We start from the raw sequence: 7,803 nt of genomic DNA on the forward strand, positions 1-7,803 counted from the left end.
AAAATGGCAATAGCAACATCATGATTTATATCAACACAATAAGACTTCAAGATACTAAAGATGGACATCAATTGACCATGACATATTAAATAGAATCAAAGGTGGCTCAACATTTCATATAATGTTTTTTTATATGATATAAGATACGCACAGATCCAATGTCATATTTAACCACATCCCAAGTATGGGGATTAATAACAACTGCCATGAAACAGTGGACAGGGCCATTGCCATCCCTAGTAAGAGGTTGGTCTCTAACCAGCTTGATGACAGTGCTCTGTCATAAGCCATATGAGAGTTGTAAACTCACCACCTATGCTAAGCTGTTTAGCATGCGACTCCCTGCTGCATCGGTTGGCCACATAGACTAGAATATCTGTCCACACATCTAAGACTATTCGCAATAAGTCCTTCTCTTTGCCCTCCCTCTTGAGCAGTTTTTCCGCTAGACTGATCCCAAATCTTACACGAGATTTAATGCCAAATTCGTCCAACTTAGGCTGGTGATCGAGTAGTCTCTTGGCATGTTGCTCTCTTCGGTGGCTCCGAGAATCAGAGTTGGGGTCACCACCATGTAATTCCACGACCATTGTATAGACGATGTAAATCCAGCTTGCTGAACTGAGAGTGGAGGAAGTTTTTTTCTGTCCGTTGGTATAACTTGATCTGAGCAAGGCCAGGTAGCATAGCAGGCGTTCAACATGGAGGAACATCAAGTAGTGGGAGATTGTTTTGATTGCCCCTACAACACTCTGTGTCCTTGGTCCTCAACTTCCCCAATTTTACAAGGAGGATATCAGTGGCAATGTGCCAGATGACGATGGCCTCTTGGACCTAAGCACCATGTTGTGCCTCGCCAACCTTAAAATCATGGTGCTTTAGTGCGACCTGGCCTCAGTTCTTCCTAATCACCCCCAGTGTGTTTATTGAACCTCCTTCGTTGATGAAATTTATATAATCCACCACATGTTCCTTGACTGTGTCTGGGATGTTAACAGTCCAAACGATGGAGCCTAGCATCCTAGCCCATATGCCGCGAAGAGGTCGGGTTGTGCCCCAACGGATGCACATGTCCAACATGCTGCACTTCCCCATGGTACCATGCCACCTCCTTGATAATCTGAAGTAGCCAGCAATTCTTGTAATGTAGGCTAGCCGGTGAAGGGAAACGATTACACGACGAAGCTGGTCCCACCTTCCCGAGCACAAGGCTGCATGCCGAAGGCCACTCCATTGCGTGGAGCATAGAAAGGCAAATGTCCAGGTGGAGAATAGGGCTCCCAACAGCGATATCATCTCCAGAAGCAAGGCACCACCGAACAAGGCATAAGTGATAACAACGTCGACCTGTTGTACCCAGCTTTGATACTGAACCAGAACAGCAGAAGCAAGGTTGATACTGTGAGCACTGACACGATACGGATGCAATAGCCAAACCAGATGTGGACCATAGCTGCTTTGGTGTAGAGAATGTCGTGCATAAGAGATAGCTCTATCTCCAATTCTCCATCAACGTCCACTTGTACTTGGTGTCTTGTTTTTTGAAGCCTTCAAGGACTCGACCAAGACCAAGACCACCATGGTTACTTCTAATATTTGAACCTTCATCATTAACTGAAGAATCAACCATGGCAGACTTGCTAACATGGAACAGGGCATGAACATGCCGTTTGAAGAATTCTTCTTCTTGGGCAGTATCCCCCTTGAATCCACATGGACGGGTCTCATACTCGAGGAAAAAATTGCACTTGGCCAGTGCCACTGTCTTCACTGATTCCCGGATGATGCTGAAGCTGGCGTGCCTGAGAGACCATGTCCTCTCCCAGAACTTGACAGCTCCAACACCCATCATAAAGGCAGTGCCCATCACGAACAGGGTCCCGTGGTCGGAGATACACCACACAAACTAACCATATCTTGCATGTTACATCAAAAATAAATTTTACTACTGTTGTAACCAGGGAATCAGCAAATCATATATCGGTCTTGTTTGATACAGCTTATCAGGGAAGCGCTTCCTAGATAAGCTGCACAAATAGAGTAAAAGTATCAGTCAAAATAAGCTGATCTGATTCAGCTTCTGCTTTTTAGTACAAATGAGAGTGGTGAGAGTGAAAATAAGCGTGGCTAAATTAAGCTGTAAAAAAGCATACCGTTTGGCTGTTGGTTTCAACTTATTTTGGCCGTAAGCAGCTTATAAGCTGTACCAAACAGGTCCATCGTCACGAAGGGAACTTATTCATGCGAAACCATATAATCCAGCAGTTACCCAATTAAGGACACTGCCCATATTGTCATCATCAGTTGCCGCTAACTAATCTGCGGTCGAGTCATATTGTTCACCTGTCTGTCAAAGGTGGAGAGCACGACGATGTCGAGGAATAAGCTAGTGTTGTCACCGTTCAGTGGCACGTCTGAAGATTCAGTAGTCAATCAGACTGAATAGTTGTCGTCTGATTGTAACTGATATAATTCTATAAATTGCAATCTTTGTCAATAATAATGAATTCCTGCAAGAAACCTGTAGGCATGAACTATTACAGGAACAATTAAGAGACGTAGATAGAAATTCTACAAACATGTCCTACACGGCTACACAGAACTGGAACGGGCAAGTAACAAGTCCAAGTTGACAATGACTAGAAGCAAATTGACAGACTGCAGCCAGTACTAATTAAATATGCCACAGCCAGAGAAAATATGAATCAAGCAAAAAAAGGAGTTAATAAGAAAAAGATGCCCAATGCAAATTTATATTTACATGCTACAATAACTCATGCACTAACGCAGTTCTAAAATCAATATATAAATGCCTACCGAACACTTCAGGTTTTTTGACTTAGACTGACTCCAACGACGGGAACCCAAACGTGCGACGCATTCGACAGTCTAGGTAACGCACAGTAAAAAAGGGAGGTACGCATAACTTGAGCTCTCCAACGGAGGCGCCGAGCCCCAAATGGGAGGCGGCCTGTCGAGCAGCAAGCCGACGATGGTGCACCCCACCTCCGCAGCAACCTCCGGCGCTGGAGCGCCCCCGTCCCCGCGGCCCTCCACGCGCCCAACAACGACGACGTCGGGCACCGCCACCACAGCCGGTGCTGCCACCTCCGGCGCGGGAGCGCCCCTGGGGACGTCCTCCCCGTCCACGCCGTCGATGGCGCCGGGCCCCTGCGCCACGGCCACCACCTCCAGCGGCAGCTCCATCGAGCCCGCCCCAGCGGGATCCGGCTCTGGAGCGCCTCCGCAGGAGGCGTGGATCTGGGCGGTCGCGGCGCCTCCACTCCTCCAGTCGCGGTCGCGGCGGTCACGGCTCCTCCACAGCCGGCGGTCGCGGCGAGCGCGGCTCCTCCACTGCCGTCTTCCCCGCTCCAGGCCGCCGTCTCCGCCCGCCGTCTCGTCCGCGGGCCCACCACTACGGCCGCAAGATTTTTGCGTCGTCTCGCGTGGACGACGCTTTTTTGCGTTCCGAATGGCGTCGGACCCAAAATGGGTCATTTGAATGGGTCATCTGTTGGAGGATGATTCCGGGTATGCAAAGTACTGTGCAGCACCGAAAATGCGTTTGGGTGTCTCCGTTGGAGACAGTCTTACAGAGCTAGATATTCTTAATTGGGTTGCATGTACACTGCTAAACAAGTGGAGCCACCATCATGACTATGTCCCTTCACCTCCTTTTCAATGGCTTCGTCCAGCCCAGTGCCTCAGCCGGGATCGCTACAAACCAGCATTTGGGTATCTGGGTATAGCCATCAAATTAATTTGGGTATCTGACAAGAGTATGTATTAAAAAAATAATTTCACGTGTTATGTATCAAAAAAATCACTTTAGCAATTGTGTAGCCTCAGTACAAAATTAGTTGAGTGGATCATAATGTTACTGGGCATTTGGGTATTTGTGTCACTGTCCTGAATGTTGACGAAGTCTTTAGAGGTTACAGAATGAGGTTACTAAGCTGATTATCATTATCATTTTGCAAGGAATAAAGGTGATGAAGTCTTAATTTTCCATTGATATGTGCATCAGAAAATGCATGTAACTCTACGCTGCATTGCTGCAAGTCTGTCTTGGTTGTACTAGAGGAAATTCTTCCTTTGATATTAATTGATAAGAGTCCGAGGTTCTTTGAGTGCCAAAGTGGAGCTCCTCCCTTTTGAATCCATTGGCAACATTCTATTGCACATAAGCATACAAGGAAAGAGGATTGAGAGGATACTCACTCACCTTGACGGTCGGGGCGCTTTAGTCTGCACAGAGGAGCCAAGAGTGAGCGGAGGTGCGGGGTCGGAGCCGATGGGGACGGAAGCTGAGATGAGTGCAGGCCGGAGGCAGCGGTACGGCCGTGCGTGGCTACGGTCGACGCCCAGGAGCAATCGGCGGTCGCCGCTGGCGGAGAACTGGTGAGGGTGGCATCTCTGACTCGATTCGGCGCCCTCCTAGCGCCAGGGTGGCATCTCTGACTCAACTCCCGATCCAGTCGAAACTCGATAGCGGCAGTTGGGTTTGCCGCATGCCTGATTCTGGCTGGGAGCCTGGGAAGGCCGGGGACGGGGAAGACCATTGCCGGTGGCTCGGCGGTCGGGTGATGCCGGCCGAGAGCGCGCTCCAAGAGCCTTTTGGTGCTTTTTTTTAAATTACTGGATAAATGTTGCAGAAAAAAAATGGAATTTGAATTCAATTTCAAATTATTGTTTATAACGCACGACAATTTTAATAAACTATAAATGGCTTTTATTGAAACCTTTCGTAGAATCAAGTAATGCAACTTTCAGAACTAAATTACTCTTCTCTTTAGTGACATGCTATGTCGAAGCTTGTCACCCCATGTTGACCGGCAACAACGTGGGCTAGTGGCAGCAGGAGAACAAGCAGCTAGTGGTGATCTTCACGGGGTGCAGGGCGGGATCTAATACGAGTACTGACATGCCTTCATGGCTCTCGGCTGTCGCGTGGTGGCCATCGACATCCGTGACCGAGTCACGGCCTTGCGCGCCACGTGCCTGGCGAAGACGCCGGCGTCCATGGCCTTCCTCGTCATGCCACGCCAGCACGTCGCGGACGGCGGCGCCGACGCTGGCGGCGGAGGTGACGTCGAGCTGGAGCACCTCTGTGGACGGCGTGCCAGCGAGGTCAGCGACCAGGCCAAGGTGATGCCCTCGCTAAAGTAGCTATTGCTATTGTCGACGTAGTAGACGCCGTCCTCGTCCTCCCGACGCCAGGCAAAGCAGAGTAGTAGCCGGTCGTCTCCATGGCGCTACGCTGGGCATGCTTGGGCAAAGCATAGCTGCCATGGAATGAATCTGTGTCGGAAAAGCAATTAGGGATAGGAACGATGGAATGATCTAAGCAACAATTCGAATAAAAGAGTTGTTCACAATGGTAATGTCAGAGTAAGGAAGAAGGCGAGAGAGCAGAGTACCATCAGTGGAGCTCATGTGAGAGGTAGTGCATGTGTCCATCATCCATAGACTAGGCTGCTGAAACTAGAGCTAGTTTAGTGCTGCAACTAGAGCAAATGGATCCCATGTGTTTAGAGGTGCTAAAACCTTTGAGGGAGACATTGTCATGTGGACCTAGGGAAGATGGCCCGACAATCCAAGCAAGGGAGCTCGCTACGTAGAGGCTTCAGACTGTCCTAGCCATGGGTTGCCTTGTAGATTCGACCACGGGCTGCTGTAACAGACCCATGGGCCATGGGCTACCAGCACTAGCATGCGAGGTGTGGGGGGAGGTGTCATGCTGCTACTGTTCACGGTTGCACCAGTTACGGCACCCTGTTGTTGAGCCAAGGTGTTGCCATGGGACGTGTTGCTAGTGCTAGATGCTCCTAACGACACTCCCGATGATCAATGCTGAAGAAGTGCGATAGATCATACAATAAGTAGCAGTGGAGGAACACCCGACAAGAAATAATGCTATTTCATAGGAGACTTTCCTTTCATTGGCCAATCGGAGTTCCTTGAGGGCTAGGATATACTACGAGTAGTACTGAAGGTCGGCAGTGGTATGGTGTTGGAAATATATATGTCGATCGTGTTGAAGAAGCACTTATTGATGCCATGCAGAAGAACTCATTGTGGGTTGGAGATGGTGTGGTCAACGTCCAATAGAGAATGGGTGAGGATCTTCACTTGTTGACAGTACTCAGACATAGGGAGATCGCCTTGAGTCATGAAGTGGAATTCGTGGCTCAAGAAAATCATCGGTGGTTCCTTGTTTGCTTGGGAAAGGTTCTCAATGGTTGTCCACAGGGCACTTGGTTTTGATTCGGCTCCATAGCAGGATCAAGGACGTTGGGGGTGATAAAGCCATAGAGCTAACTTTGCACATTGTGATTGTTCATCTCCCAAACAGGGTTGGTTGGCAATGGTGTTGTAGTGCCATTTGATGTGCTTGAGTAGTCAAAAATTACCACACATGGAACATAAGAAAGTGGACCATTTGGCAACGTTGGGATTCTTAGATTCTAGGGTGATGGACACAAGTGATTTGGTGAACACGATGACTATCTCGCTGGCCATGGAAATGCTATTAAGCTAAGATATAGCACTGGATGTAGAGGATGAGGAAGACATCCTGCCAGGACTAAGGAATCATGCATGCGCAGAGGGGGTCGGAGGGGTGGCATATCATAGGGATGGATTGGGACAGCATAGATATAGTAGCGTGCACGGGAGCATGGATGCACATAGATGAGCAAAGGATTGGTGGACTTCTACTCTTGGATCCTAAAACAGATGAAAGTGGAGGTGGATCACATAGAGGAATGGCGTTTGCACGAGTAGATATCATGACCATGGAGGAATGGGGTTTGCGCGAGTAGATATCATGACCATGGAAACTATGGGGTGGAAGGAGCGCACGTGAGCAAAGGAAAGATAACGACACCAGAGTTAGGGCAGTGGAGCTCCTCCCTTTTGAATCCATTGGCAACATTCTTTTGCACATAAGCATACAAGGAAAGAGGATTGAGAGGATACTCACTCACCTTGACGGTCGGGGCGCCTTAGTCTGCACAGAGGAGCCAAGAGCCCAAGAGTGAGCGGAGGTGCGGGGTCGGAGCCGATGGGGACGGAAGCTGAGATGAGTGCAGGGCGGAGGCAGCGGTACGGCCGTGCGAGGCTACGATCGACGCCCAGGAGCAATCGGCGGTCGCCGCTGGCGGAGAACTGGTGAGGGTGGCATCGCTGACTCGATCTGGCGCCCTCCAAGCACCAGGGGGCGGAGGGTGGAGACGCCGCAGGCGGTCGACTCCCGATCCCGTCGAAACTCGATAGCGGCAGTTGGGTTTGACGCATGCCTGATTCTGGCTGGGAGCCTGGGAAGGCCGGGGACGGGGAAGACCATTGCCGGTGGCTCGGCGCTTGGAGAGTGCTGCGGCAGTCGGGTGATGCCGGCCGAGAGCGCGCTCCAAGAGCCTTTTGGTGCTTTTTTTTTAATTACTGGATAAATGTTGCAGAAAAAATGGAATTTGAATTCAATTTCAAATTATTGTTTATAATGCATGGCAATTTTAATAAACTATAAATGGCTTTTATTGACACCTTTCGTAGAATCAAGTAATGCAACTTTCAAAACTAAATTACTCTTCTCTTTAGTGATATGCTAAGTCGAAGCTTGTCACCCCATGTTGACCGGCAACAACGTGGGCTTGTGGCAGCAGGACAGCAAGCAGCTAGTGGTGATCTTCACAGGGTGCAGGACGGGATCTATGACGAGTAGGGATGAAAACGGTACAGATATTTTCTGACCGTATTCGAAACCGAATCCAGGAGTTGAATCTGTCCGTATTCGAGTCCGGA

The 7,803-nt window shown here is 49.3% G+C and overlaps 1 pseudogene; it reads right to left on the bottom strand.

The window, feature by feature from the left end:
• Nucleotides 1–236: 236 nt before the first annotated feature.
• LOC136454258 (uncharacterized) lies at nt 237–3,498 on the bottom strand (annotated as a pseudogene).
• Nucleotides 3,499–7,803: the final 4,305 nt, after the last annotated feature.

Source organism: Miscanthus floridulus, chromosome 5 (genome assembly GCF_019320115.1).
Source record: "Miscanthus floridulus cultivar M001 chromosome 5, ASM1932011v1, whole genome shotgun sequence".
NCBI classification, from domain to species: Eukaryota; Viridiplantae; Streptophyta; class Magnoliopsida; order Poales; family Poaceae; genus Miscanthus; species Miscanthus floridulus.